Source organism: Danio rerio, chromosome 18, assembly GCF_052040795.2.
Source record: "Danio rerio strain M-AB ecotype USA chromosome 18, GRCz13ab, whole genome shotgun sequence".
NCBI lineage: Eukaryota > Metazoa > Chordata > Actinopteri > Cypriniformes > Danionidae > Danio > Danio rerio.
The window spans coordinates 25,445,564-25,460,097 of NC_141038.1; the positions used below are offsets into that span (position 1 = coordinate 25,445,564).

Sequence of the window (14,534 nt, forward strand, 5' to 3'; positions counted from 1 at the left end):
GTATAATGTTCCCGCTGCAAAATCACACATGACGTGAGCTGACCGTGAGCTGTTACTACAGAGGGCGGACTGATAGACGCGCGCGTATGGCAAGCCGTTTTAGCATTTAAACCTTTGTTCTGACTTTCCATAAATATATTTTGAGATATCTCTAATTATATTTTGACTAGTCATAATTATAATTCGACTAGTCAGAATGACAATTAGAGATATCTGCAATTACAATTGTACTAGTACGAAATCAGATTGGAGATATCTGAAAATATATTATGACTAGTCATATTCCTCCATTGACTTTCATTGAAAAATATTTGCAGATATCTCTAATTGAGTTTTGACAAGTCACAATTGTAATTAGAAATATCTCTAAATGAATTTAATTAAATATGAATTAAATACCTGGAAATGTGGATTTTTTTTGCACACACAAAAAACGCAAGTGACCAAGCAAAGCCTTAAGCTCTTACTGTTAAATTCAATTGAATAGAAAGCTTTTTTTTTTTTTGCACCTTTACTTAAATTGTTCCTTAATTTTGTCTCTGTCATTTCAATAATATTTTTAAGAAGTTTTTAAATTGTTTTATTTTCCAGAGAAAGGCCTGTTTAATTTATTTTCTCAAAGAAGGTTCAGTTTAACAAGTTGAAACAAAAGAAATACATAAAAAAAAGTTTACTTGGTAAAATTTGCATTTCAGTTTAATTTTCAATTTTTATTCCAAATATCGTGATACATATCAAATCTCGAACATTATATCGTGATACACATTGTATCGTGAGCTGAGTGTATCGTTACACCCCTAATATATATATATATATATATATATATATATATATATATATATATATATATATATATATATATATGCTTAAAACATATAAAACTGCTTTTATTCTAGCCAAAAATAAATAAATAAGACTTTCTCCAGAAGAAAAAAAAAACTATCAGACATACTGTGAAAATGTCCTTGCTCAGTTAAACATCGAGAAATATTTAAAAAGAAAAAAATAATAATATTTAAAGGGGACTAATAATTCTGACTTCAACTGTATATTGCGATGTACAGTATCTATACAATTTCACCAAAATGATTGAATTGGAAAGAATTTATAGTTACACCTTATTTTAAGGTTCAATTATCACTATTTGCAGACCCTTAAATATGAATTTGCTTCAATAAAGTCCTTATTAATATTATTGATATAAAATATTAAGGTAGTTTAGGTATTGGGTTAGAGATGTAGAATAAGATCAAGTAGAATATGTGGATTATAAGTACTAATAAGCAGCCCCTAGACCCTTTGGTAACACTTTATTTTGATGGTACAGTTGAGTGTAGCAGACTGTCTGTTTATTATCTGTTGATACTGCTCCTTCAACAGACATTTATATGACTATAAGAAACTATGCAAGTACATGTCAACTAACCCTAACCCCTATCCTAACCTCAACCTAACAGTCTACTTATAATCTAATGAGAATTACTTGCAACATAACTTAAATTCAACAAACAGACCATCAAAATAAGGTGTGACCGACCTTTCATATATCCGGGTGTCTCAGTAGTGGAAGTCCTCATAGTTGTAAAAACTTAGAACGCAATCAATGGGAGAATACAACAAATGATTTTTTTACAATATTATTCGCTCAAATAATAAAAGAAAAACATCCACGATGATGTTATAAAGACTTTTAGAAAAAGGGGAAAAAATGTGTAAGACTAATGACAGCAGCCAGAGGAGAGAATAATGTCAAATTTACTGTCCTGTCCCATAGAGGCTGCATGAGAAACGCCTCGCACAAGCCTCGCATGGATGCCCTTTCAGCTGAAACCCATTTCTGGGAAACATCCATACACACTCATACACTACAGACATTTTAGCCTATCCAATTCACATGTACCACATGTCTTTGGACTGTGGGGGAAATTGGAGCACCTGGAGGAAACCCACGTGAACACAGGGAGAACATGCAAACTCCACACAGAAACGCCAACTGACCCAGCCAAGGCTTGAACCAGGGACCTTCTTGCAGTGAGGTGACAGCACTACCTACTGTGCCACCGTGTTGTCATGCGTCATAACAGACTTGTGAAAAGGATCCATATCTTAATAACATGCATGGTAATAAGCAACTAGTTAATAGTGAGAATTGATCTCTAAAGCGTTATCAAAACTATTCATTTGATTGATTGTGTAGGAGAGTGAATTACACATAAAATGTAATAAACTTCAAGCATAGATCAATGTGATAAAGCAAAGATGAAAGTGAGATAAACAGTGCATGCTTTATGGTTGTAAATATTTAAATGTAAAAATTACACTTTAAAGTCAACTTTCATCTTGTGATGTGACTATTGTGGATGCCCACATTTACACACTAATTCATCAACTGGAACTAGGGATGCAACGATTATAGTTTTTGGTTGTACGATTATAGCTTGAGGAATAATCACGGTTTTATGGTTATTATGCATTGATTGATTTTAAAACTACTAGTTTCTAAAATCACATGAAAACTCCTTATATTTTTAAGTGTTATTTATTGCTGCTCAGTAAACAAATAATACTGTACAACACAAAATAATAATAATGAACAAACAATAGTTCATTTTTCCTTGAACTTAAAATTAAGTGAAAAAAGTTTCTGACATTTAAACAAGTAATAATTTTAAACCGAAAATAAATCTTAAAAATGATTTAATAAATAAATAATAAACTAATAAATAAACAAATAATAAATATATAATAAATAAACAAATACATAAACATACAAATAAACAATAAATGAATAAATAGACAATAAATAAACAAACAGTATTTGACTATTGTAAATCTATTGTAAGTATCTTCTGTAAGTATTTTCACGCTTTTTATACACATTTCTGCTTGCATTTATATATATATCTACTCGAATTTGCATGTGTAAAAAATGCAAAATGTGAACAGCCCTTAGTTAATAGCATCAGCCATAGTTTAACCTTGTGTGTGTGTGTGTGTGTTAACCTCGGTGTACAAGCTCAGAACCTTAAACTAGCGCACAGTTGGCATAACTTTGCTTAGTTGCAGCAGTTTTGTTCCGTGCCACGGTGTTGAGAAGTCTTTATGATTAACTAACCTTGACAAATTAAATTGCAGTTAATAGTGAAATCGGTTAATCATTGCATCCCTAACTGGAACTTTAATTTTCTTTTTTTAAACTATTTTTATTTCTAAACTGAAAATTTGCTTAAATAACAAGACATCAGCTGAACCTCATATCTCAGAAAGTTCACAGAAATGACATGCGTCCATTTTTAGAAACGCACACTTGTAAAAATAAACCCCAAGAAATGTGTCATCATCCTCCAGAGAGCTCTCCCCGAAATATTTTGAGGAAAAGAATATGGACAGATCCTCCAGGGACTGATAAGACTCAAAGGCCGATCGGGTGTATGTTTTGCCCAAACTGACATTTTCTCCTGGCCTTTCAGCCTTGTTCCCGACCGCCTCGATGGGACCACTTTCAAGTTTTGTTTTCAAATTCCTTTTTTTGCTGCTAACTAACACAGCTTGACAGGATGGAGGTAAACTTATCTTAAGAAGTGCGGTTTCACAGGGCATGTGTCTTTTCAGCCATATGTAGCACTTAGCACTTTCCCTCCTCTTCTGCTTCTTGTTCTTCTTTCTACCTTGTGGCAGCTATCAGGTCTGTGTTGTGTTTAATAGTATCTCCAGCTCTGTTCCACTGATACCAGCCCGAGCGGTCAGAGTGTTAGCACTCCTCCAATATCTATTACAATTAGTTTTTGATTAAGGGGTCCGACTTGGCCGTTTGAAGCCTTTAATGTTGTGTCAACTGGCTGATGATGGAGAGAGAAGCATGGACGCCTCCCAGAAACAAAGAGGCTGGTAAAAGGCTCCAAGTGAACCATTTTATCTTTCTAATGGAAACCAGATGACCCTTCTCTCCGGGTTTTTTTTTTTTTTTTCGGGGTGAGATAGACAGCTCTCCCACTCCTAGTTATTTACGCAAGGGTTTCTGACATTTATATTTCCTTACTCTAGCTGAAGTATGTTTTTAGTGCCATTTCAAGGGAGGTTTCTATTATTATATGCAGCTTGAAGGATGGTGACCAGTGAAATCCTCTCATTTCTTAATTAACACAACCCGAGTTGCGACGGTTACCCCTGACCTTTGGAATTAGCACAGCGATAGATACCAAATAGCAGAGATTTACTTAAAGCACTCTTGAGAAAAGCCGGCTTTAGCAGAATATGCGGTGACAGTACATTATAGGAGACCAATTAAAAGCAATAAATGACCTCCAGAAAGCAGCGGGGGTAAACAAACAATTAAATTCCACCCATTTATAGAAACATTAACAACATTTTGAAGTATTTAGGAGTGTGGTGCACTTTTCACAATGTTAAAAGCTCTAGTTGAAATGGCAAAGTGTTACTTCGATTAGGTCTGGAATTTCTGCGTGTCCACAATTCACACCCACATCTCCAAGTAATTGATGGAAAAAAGGTCAAATAGCTTTTTTGGGGGGAGTGTGTTTATAGGGAGAATTCGAGTGTAAATATCTAGCACGAGAGCTCGACATATTTTAACTACTAATTTATTTATATAAAAACACATTTTCATGATGTTCATCATGCTCATGAACATTTTAGACCACCAGGGACAAAAAAAAAAAAAAAAACAGAAAAAAAAAAGAAAATGAATTGCCCGTGTCCTTTCAAGCAGCCTTGAATATCTGTTTTCATTAAGTCTTAAGATTTTGTTCATTAAGATAATGTTATGCACTGGAAATGCTTGATCAGCTCATACAATTTGATGAATGCGCTAAACCAAGATAACGGTTTATTGAGGGGCGGAAAAAAATGAATATTTGTTTCCTTCAAGGACACAATCTTAAGAATCATTCCAAATAGAGAGGTTCAAAAAGTCTAATTCCTAATTACATTTTGTGAAAATCCCAGATTTCTATGAATAGCGTAAATCATGAAAAAGTTTATGATTACAGTTTTTGAGCGGAGAAAGATACAAGCACTTGAAGCAGAAGCGATCATCATGTTCTGTTTTGTTTTGTGAAATGCACACATTATAACACACACACACACACAGAGAGAGAGAGGAGAAAGCTCTGGCATGCAGGCGGGCTGATAAGTTGCAGCTTGTGCAGTTTCGCTCAGTTTACTTTATCCCTGGGCTGGAAATGACCTTGTGAACTTGAGCGGTTTTTTTTTTTCTTCTTTTCTTTCGTTCTTTCTCTATCTCTCTCTCACCCCCCCCCTCTCCTTGTTTCTCTCGCTCTAACCTGCACTGTACAGTCAACAAACCACCCACAATACAGTACCTGCATGAATGTGCTAATGGCTGTTGACAAGTGTGTTTTTTACTGCTCTTGCAGGTGTGTGTATGTGTCTCTCGATGCTGTGATACATCACAGCTCAAAGGCTGTTGTCCTATAACCATTACTATTTGTTTTTTTTAGCACCAACCTGCATTCGCCCAGCATGCTTTTGTGCACACATGGCCTGTAACCCAGCGAGCTGTGGCTTAATCATTACCGTGACCTGCTTATCTGTTCGTCAAGCAGGTAACCATTAATAGGTGTTTACTTTCCGATGACCTCTGCAAATGTGCGCAGGCCCTTTGCCCCATGAATGTCAACACAGACCTGATTTCTTTCTTACTTTTTCCCTTTTTTTCACTTCATGACCCAGCTGTGGTCTTGACCTAGCGAGAGTACGTTTGTAAAAGTCTGTGAAAGCGTGTGAAAACAGCACAAAAAATATTTCTGAATTCAAGCTGAGGGTCAACGGCTGAATGGGAAAAAAAAAAATTCTTCACGAATGTACTGTACATATCATAAGGTAAAAATAATAACTGTTGGCTTTGTGCAGGAAAAAAAAAACACAAATGAGATCTGTTTACAAAAATTGGGCATTCACATAGGCCATTCAGGCAGCTCAAGCAGTAGAATATAAGCCAAGGCCTTGCATGAACTGATGAAAAGAATGTATATCCTGAATGCAATGTGAAAGCTAAGGGAAAAAAGTACCTGTCAAATGTAGATGTAAACATTTGACATAAAATCAAATGGGTTTTTTTCTTCTTCTAAGTAAGAGACCTTATGATCGCACAGTACACAGATCTCAATGTTTTAACAATCTGTAAATGAACTAAAAAATTCCACATATTTTCCATGGCCAATATAGTGAGCAATACTATTCATATTTATTTTAATTGGCCTTTATTCATTGCAATGTCAATTTTTAGCTTTTAAATCATTGCATTTGCTTCCTTTACATACAACATAACAATAAAAAAAAGTTTGGTGAGTGAAAGAATTTCATTTTCCAGCCAGCACACAGCATCATAAGACGTTAATATTAGGTTAGATTTACAGTAGGTTATGATGTAAGGTGACCAAAATTCAATGTCTAGTCAGCGTCTAGGGACAACGTTATTTTGACGTCCAATAACGATGTCAAACTATGTTGATATTTGGCTGATTTTAGGTTGTGTTGGAGAGTGATCAAAATCCAACGTCTGATAGATGTCATAGTGGTAATGTCAAGGTGTAACATGATTAGACATTGATATTTGGTTGATCTTAAGATGGACGTTGGACATTGACGTCGGCCTGAAGTTGGGTTCTGACGTCAACCCGATTTTCATTTCCAAACAAAATCCAACGTCCCCATGACTTTGGGGTACGTCAGGGTACAAAGTCAATATGTCGTCATGTTGATGTCCAGTGCCTGCAGGGTCTGTTTTATTATATGCAATATGTAAAATAATCACATGGTAGAAAAGCTGGATTTTTAGCCTCCATTACTCTAGTTTTCACTGTCACATGATTTTCAGTTAGTTCTGAATGCATTCCTAAATATAATAGGCCCCTAAAAGGGATGGTTTAAGGAAGAATCTTTATTGTGCATAGAAATTGTTTTATCAATTTTTTAAATGTAGTTTAATTTATAAAAAAAAATATTAATTCAGGAACTGTATACTAAACATTTTTGGAGAAATGATGACATTATGTTGAAACCATTATTTTTAAGAATGTGCTATTATTTGTAATGTGGAGGGGAATGCTGACAACAGGGAGAGCGGATCCAAACGCAGGTCACGCAAAGGAGAAAACAGATGTATACGGGCAATCTGGAGTCGTGGTCGATAAACAGGCAGATAGTCAAAAGGCAGGCAGCAAGCAATGTGAACAAACAAAAGAAGCAAGGTTCAAAAACACGAAAGGCAAGGCAAGAAAAATACAATGTAATGTTCACAAGACTCAGCAATGAGAGTCTCAAAGTAAGCCGTCTATATATGTGGTGTAAAAACAGTTCATAAACAGCATAAGCTGTGTAATTAATGGAGACTTGGAGCAGGTGTGTGTGTTGCATAACTGGATCTCGTAGCCCATATACCAGCAGACTTGTAGTTCTCCAGCGATCTGCATGGGCTAGATCACTGGTGACTGTGACATTAGTATAATTTTTAATATTAGGAGTGGTAGTATTAGTAGTTCTGCATCTTATTTTTTGTGGAAAATATCTGTATCTGTAACAATGTAAGTATTTGTTTTTGATCAATCAGGGAAAAAAATGATCTAAAACCATCAAAAAGTAATATATATTTGGTGCTGCATGATATATGCGATATTTTATTTACCTGTAATAAATTTTGCAAATGTAAATACAGTTTCACAAGATAGTTGAATAGCACTATTATATGTTTTTTGGGTGTGTGTAACAGTATTCAGGTATAATCATAATGCAAAAATTGTTTATCACTTTGCAAAAAAAAAAAAAAAAAAAAAAAAAAAGTCCCGATCCGATATTGAAATCAGAAGTTCGTCCGATATCAGTCCAAAAAATTATATCGGACTGCGTTAAAAATCTCCAATATAAGCGGTCCGATTCGCTCCAAACTCCGTTACAGCTATTCTATCCAGCAGTGTCCAGAGCCAGCATGCAAAGCCCACGTGATCACAACACTGCTTACCAGCAAAGTCTCTTTAAGATTTAACATGCTCATCACACTAAGTTATGGTGTATTAAGATTGAAATATATTGTAACGGTCACAAGCTGACGCGATCAACAACGGCACATCTCTACTGGTTTATTTACTTCACGTCAAGCGATCTTTAAGTTACATTGTTTAGTATATGCTGCTAAGCAACGCATGGCACCGAATGGCGACGAACCGCACACCATGCGAACCTCATTTAAAACGTTTACGTTACAATTCGGTCATGGCATATTGTTGTTCATCCAGTGTGATACCCAATTCAACACCAGCGCTCCCCACATATAAGACTTTACCTCAGCGGCCCGGTTCTGTGTGCGTGAGAAACTCCACACACTCAGGTGCTCTGCTGCTTTAGACTTCAGAGACGAGCTGGACATCTGACTTTGGTTGTCGCTTTGAGATGAGCACGAGGACACACAAAGAAAACCTTTTACTAAATAGACTGACCCAGCTCATTATTTAGGGTGACAATACATCCTCTTTTTTCCTGGACATGTCCTCTATTTGAGACTTAAAATGCATTCAGCCAGGATTTCTAAATCGCCTAACATGTCCCAGATTTTGCTTTCGTTTTCAATAGCTGTCATGTAAAAGGTGTTGAATGCTTAACATTTTTGTTGTTTTAATTGTCTATTAAATGAGAATAAGAAACCATTCTGTTTCTGAGGGCCATTACAGTTTAAAAGAAAGAATGGTATTACTTTCTGGCAGAAGGAAAATTTAATAACTCTCCTTTAAAATCCTAGAAAGATAAAGTGCTCTGATAAACAGTGTCAGCTTTGCACATCAGTTTGCAGTTCTGTTTCTATTTACATTGTCTACTTTTCCCATGTGGGCAGTAGGGTGGAATCTGGGCAATATATATAATGCAAATAAAATTTTGATGAATAAAATTATTCTTTAAAGTCACATTATTGTATGTGCTGTTTCAATCCATCTACTGCAAATATATTAATGTTAAAGATAATATGTGCAATATATATTATTATAAATTAATAATGTTTTGTTTGGGAACATTAATACAATTCAATTGATTCTTACAATACAAACACAGATTAAATATCTGATCTGATCATGTAAATGTTTGTACTAACCATACTGCACATTTTTATTAATTTAACAATAACTTATAACAATAACTTCCTATTTCTGTTGCCCAGTGTGGAAGATATTTTTCAGCTCTATACTGGATCAAACATTCATCAAGAAGCTGTGTGTGAAATTGAAACTTTGGACACTCAACCTTTAGCAGTTGTTCAATTAACAATATTTTTTTTCTCTCATGTTCCTGCTTTTAGCTGTTTCTACCATTTGCTGATGGTAAAAAAAATTAATAGCTGAAGTGAGCTTTAATAATTTTGCACATTAAAATATATAATTTGTTTATTCAATTAAGATATTTTTTCAGGGTCTTAATATTTATTCTTTAATTCCTTAATATATATTCTTATGTAAAAGGTTCACATTTATGCAACCAATAGTTAATAAATTGGTAGTTTATTTCCCTACTTACTGTTGCTGACTTTTGTTCTCAGTTTGATCTAGCTGTTCATACATTCCACTCAATGAAATAGGTAAAAGTAAAGTATTCATGATTTGTGCTGATATCGGATTTATATTGGTATCGGTTCACACTGAAGGCTGCAATATCGGTATCGTAAGTTAAAATGAGGTATCCCTATGTAAAATATGTGTTGTTTTAAAATTCAAATAAGACAAATAAGACAAAATTAAGAGTTTTTCCTTAAAACAAGCAAAATTACCTGCCAGTGGGTTAGGTTAAATCCTCTTGTTTTCTTTGAAATGGTGATTTTTGGACAAGAAACAAGGACAAAAATTTCAAGTAAGAAAAACTTTTGTTGCATAAATTCCACATAAATACAGTGATACAATACAATTCTGTAGCTCCTAGTCATCTTTAATTCAGACTTAACATCACATATCTTTGCAATAGGTCTATAGCGGATGTGTATATTGTGATATTGATGTTAAAATGCAGCTCTAACTATACTAATTACATTTATTTTAAACATTTAATATTTACATTTTTATATCAATACTTGTAAACGTGTATATTTTAAATAATAAGAAACTAAATTTTATAAAATGTATAAGAAAAAAACTGAGACAACCAATCAAAAATACACATAGAGCGATCATTTCAGTTTCATTTATCGGAACGACCCATCAAGTGTTAAAAAAGAATAATAATAAAATCTTCCTTGCCCCAGACCTCAGCCCTCAAAACCCCACCTTGCAGATGTCCAGATGTGCCTCCCTCCCTCTCCCTATCTGGTGCCCGAATGATAACTCACCCTTTGTCTCTCTCGCTGAGCTGGGTAATATATAGCTGTGAGGCGTCCTGACATAGTTATATTTGCTGGTGTCCTAGAAAAGACAAGGAGACTCAATTACAATGGCAGCAGAGCGAGTGCCTTTACGAATGTCAACTCTTCGCCCAGACGCAGTGTGATGAATCACACCTGACCTCACACCAGGCGTCCATTTCTCAGCAGCCCGCGCACAAGTGTGGACTAGTAAATGAGAAATCAGGGTGGGGTGGCGCGCGAGGTGTAGGGGGCTCGGTTTTCGAGAAGCACCAGCGTGTGTGTGTTTGCGTGCGGGGCCAGAGGCCACGAAGATGAGACAAACAGCGGAGAGCCCGCAGACGTCCTTGCCTGTTGAGAGAGGAGCAGTGCAGACGCTGTGGAATTGTAAGCAGTTGTTTAAAGCTTTTAGACGGGGGGTTTTGGGAGCGTTCCGTTGGGACGGCCCTGCTGCAGTTTGTGTGATGCTCTCCTGCAGCTCTTTCAGAAGAACTAACCTGCATCTCTGTTTGTCCACACACACACAAACTCTCGCACACACACACATACACAGAGAGAGCGCTAGCCAGCCTGCCAGCAGCCTCCTCTTACTCCAGGCAGAGCGTAATCCTTGTTGACAGAGAGCGAGTGTGGTTATTAGGTCACTTGTGTTTTCATGCTGTACTGTAAAGCACTTAGCGGGCTGCAGTGGCAGAGGCTCGCAGACTCACACCGGCGTTGTGGCAGTTCAGAGCCACTCTCCTCCGGGAGAAGGGACCTCTTATCCTGCCACTGCACCGTCTGACCCTGGCAGGATGGCGGGTGAGGAGTGGTGGGTGGCAGGGTCACTGACAGCTGTAACGCTGCCCTGGGCGAACTCGGAGGGCAGGCAGGGGAGTCCCTGGCCCCCTGGGAGAGGGAGGGAGGGTCGGAGGGAGGGAAGGAGGAATGAGCAACAGGCAGACACAAGGGCAAAGGCAGATGTGTGCAAGGATAGATGAGGAGATAAATCACAGGCTGTCAGAGCCCGAGGCATTTGCATTCCTGAAATGGAGCTTGCACTGGCGGTGGGGTACAGAGACCTCTGCGCACCGTCCAGTTTACAGTCAGATGCGGATATGATCTGCACGCAGATTCCGCTCATCTGTTCATCAGCATGTTGTTGTTTTTTTTTTTTTTGGCATAAATCAATGTTTTTGGGCACTTGAATGGTTGTTTGTGGGTTCTACAAATGTTCAACCAACGAAAGTGCTTGTGACTGAGTCTCAAAACTCCATTGAACACATAAGTTTATGGGGACTATTATAGAGCTTGTGCAATGTGCTGCCATGAGCAAAATGCACTTTGTTTTTTCACTTTTTATTTCAGCCCATTGCAGGTCTCTTTTTCAAATTGTGTGTCATGTTTATTAAATAGCAAATGCATTTGCACTTATTTGTGTGCCAATGAGCATGCTAGTCTGAAAAGGAGCTGTGTTAAGGCACATTGTTGGTGCGTTACTGTGTTGAGGCAACTGCAATAGACAGCACTACTGACCAACTAAAAGCTGGTCCTTAGTCAATGGCTTTTTAAAGTTTTTTTTTTTTTTTTACCTATGCATACAGTTTGCTTATTACGCACACAGGGATATGCAGCAGCACACAAAAAAAAATTATATTTATACAATTAAAATAAAAGATTAAATTGTAAACAAATATTATATATTCATTCATTCATTCATTTTCTTTTCGGCTTAGTCCCTTTATTAATCTGGGGTCACCACAGCGGAATGAACCGCCAACTTATCCAGCATATGTTTTACGCAGCGGATGCCCTTCCAGCTGCAACCCATCACTGGGAAACATCCACACACACTCATACACTATGGACAATTTAGCCTACCTAATTCACCTGTACTGTAGGTCTTTGTACTGGGGGAAACCGGAGCACCCAAAGGAAACCCACAATAACGTAGGGATAACATGCAAGCTCCACACAGAAATGCCAACTGACCCAGCTGAAGCTCAAACCAGCAACCTTCTTGCTGTGAAGCGACAGCACTACCTACTGCGCCACCGCATCACCCTAAATATTATTTACTATACGAAAATAAAAAAACAGGACGTCACGGTGGCAAAGGGTAGCACAATCACCTCACAGCAAGTAGGTCACTGGTTTGAGCCTCTGCTGGGTCAGCTGGCATTTCTTTGTGGTGTTTGCATGTTCTCCCCATAATGCGAGGGTTTCCCTTCGCATGCTCCAGTTTCCACCACAAAAGACATGAGGGTGTATCAGTGTTTTTCAGTGTTGGGGTGCGGCTAGAAGGGCATCCGCTGCGTAAAACATAGGCTGGATAAGTTGTCGGTTCTTTCCGCTGTGGCGACCCCTGATTAAATTCTGACTTGTTCTGTAGATGGTCAAAACCTTGTCCATGAGCTGTCCAAGAGACATTTTCAGTTTTTCATGCTTATAAAGTCTGTCCAACAAACAGCAAATCCACTTGGTGCAACTGCAACACACTCTCAAATGGAATTGGAGATTAGACTGAGGTTTAATTCACGGTATGCCCAAAACACAGCCATAACTCATTAAGAGAATAAAACAGGCCTATAATGGCATGTTTCCACTGAGTGGTACAGTACAGTATGGTTCGGTACAATTTTATGGCAGTTTCCACTGTCAAAAGGTACCAAAACATGAACTGTACTATACCACTTTTTGGGTACCCATTCAGAAGGGTACCTAGCACAACAAAAGGGTACCAAAAGGCGGAGCAAGATACGCAGCTGAACTCTATTATTTTACAGAGATCCGTCACTAGCTCGTGCAAAAGCAGAAGAATGAAAACAAAGAATGCACCATTTTTAAATACACTGCCAAGATGTCACCGTAATAATATATACATATAACAATTAGCCATGGTCCCGAGCTTAAACAAAACTTGTCATCATCTTAATGTTCAGCCACAAAGACAAGAAGAGCATAATCTACTCTGTGCCCATTAGTTATTTACAATGCCTAAAGCGCGAGCGGTTTTGCTTTTTCGTTCTCTATATTTGAAATAACAAACTTCTTGAGCTGATGGTAATAATGTGTGCGTGATTGTTGAAGTGCTTCTGACATCCGATCCTTTAAGTAACTGACAAACGCGAGAGTGAAGCAAAAATCAAAGCAGAAGCCAGAAAAAACAAAGGAGCAATTGATTGTTTTATCATCCTAAACCATGAACAAACTGCCATTGACTGGGCAATTTGTTACATGTCGTATTTAAACCCACATAAGAACTAAATGTATGTTGTGCGTAGTTTTTCTGTAATTGCTAACATATCGGAGAATATAAGGGTATGTGTTCATATATGTTGCATTTATTTATTTAGTATAATTGCAGACATTACAGTATAGGGTATTTCGCCCTAACATCGATCAGCAGTTATAATCAAATCCTGTTCATAGAAAGGTTAGTAATAAACATTTTTAGACAAGTATGTATGTGTCTAAAGCATCTGTTTTGTGAGATTGCATCTCACATGATATGTGAACAACCTGTACAGCTTTACTTTGGCAGTGAAAAAGGAAGCCTGATAAAGGTGACCCGTACCGACCCATACCGTACTGTGTCGTATCACTTAGTGGAAAAAGTGTTTTTGTTAATACATCACAAGTGGATGTCACAGCCTGTGCACTTTCAACTGCTTCTAAAGGCAGTCAAAAATGATTTTGATCATATTGGTTGCATACAGTAAATGCTCATGAGGTGGACTGCGATTAAACCATGGCAAAATAGCACCTACTTTTTGACTACTGAACAATTATGTGAGAGTAATGGGATTTGTTGTGATAAATATTACTTTGCTACAGCTTATTGTACCAAAATAAGTGGTTTTGGAATCAAATTCACAGTTTTCTTGCTTTCATACTTGCTCAAACTGCTCAACATGAATTTGATCATTGTTACTTGTTCATCACATTGATTGTTCCCTTAAAACTGATATAAATGTTATGAAATGAGAAAGAATGGTATCAACTAAATCCAAACACAAGTAACCACAATATATATATTTGAACACTTAATTCCAGGTGGAAATAGTAATGCATAGCCACACGTGATTGGATAGCTTACTAATACCATGTCGGTAGTATGGACCATATATGTATGTTTTGCAATGCAAGGAATGATTGAAAATGCATAGTGATAACACATGAAAACGGGCCAATGAAGTGT

General features: G+C 37.1%; 1 long non-coding RNA gene across 1 annotated transcript in view; it reads right to left on the bottom strand.

The window, feature by feature from the left end:
- The window catches only part of LOC147832826 (uncharacterized), a 142,474-nt gene that overhangs the window by 39,758 nt on the left and 88,182 nt on the right, over positions 1-14,534 (bottom strand). Inside the window, exon 3 of the long non-coding RNA XR_015514955.1 lies at positions 10,343-10,415. This is a non-coding gene — a long non-coding RNA (uncharacterized LOC147832826). The remainder of the gene's footprint in view (positions 1-10,342; positions 10,416-14,534) is intronic.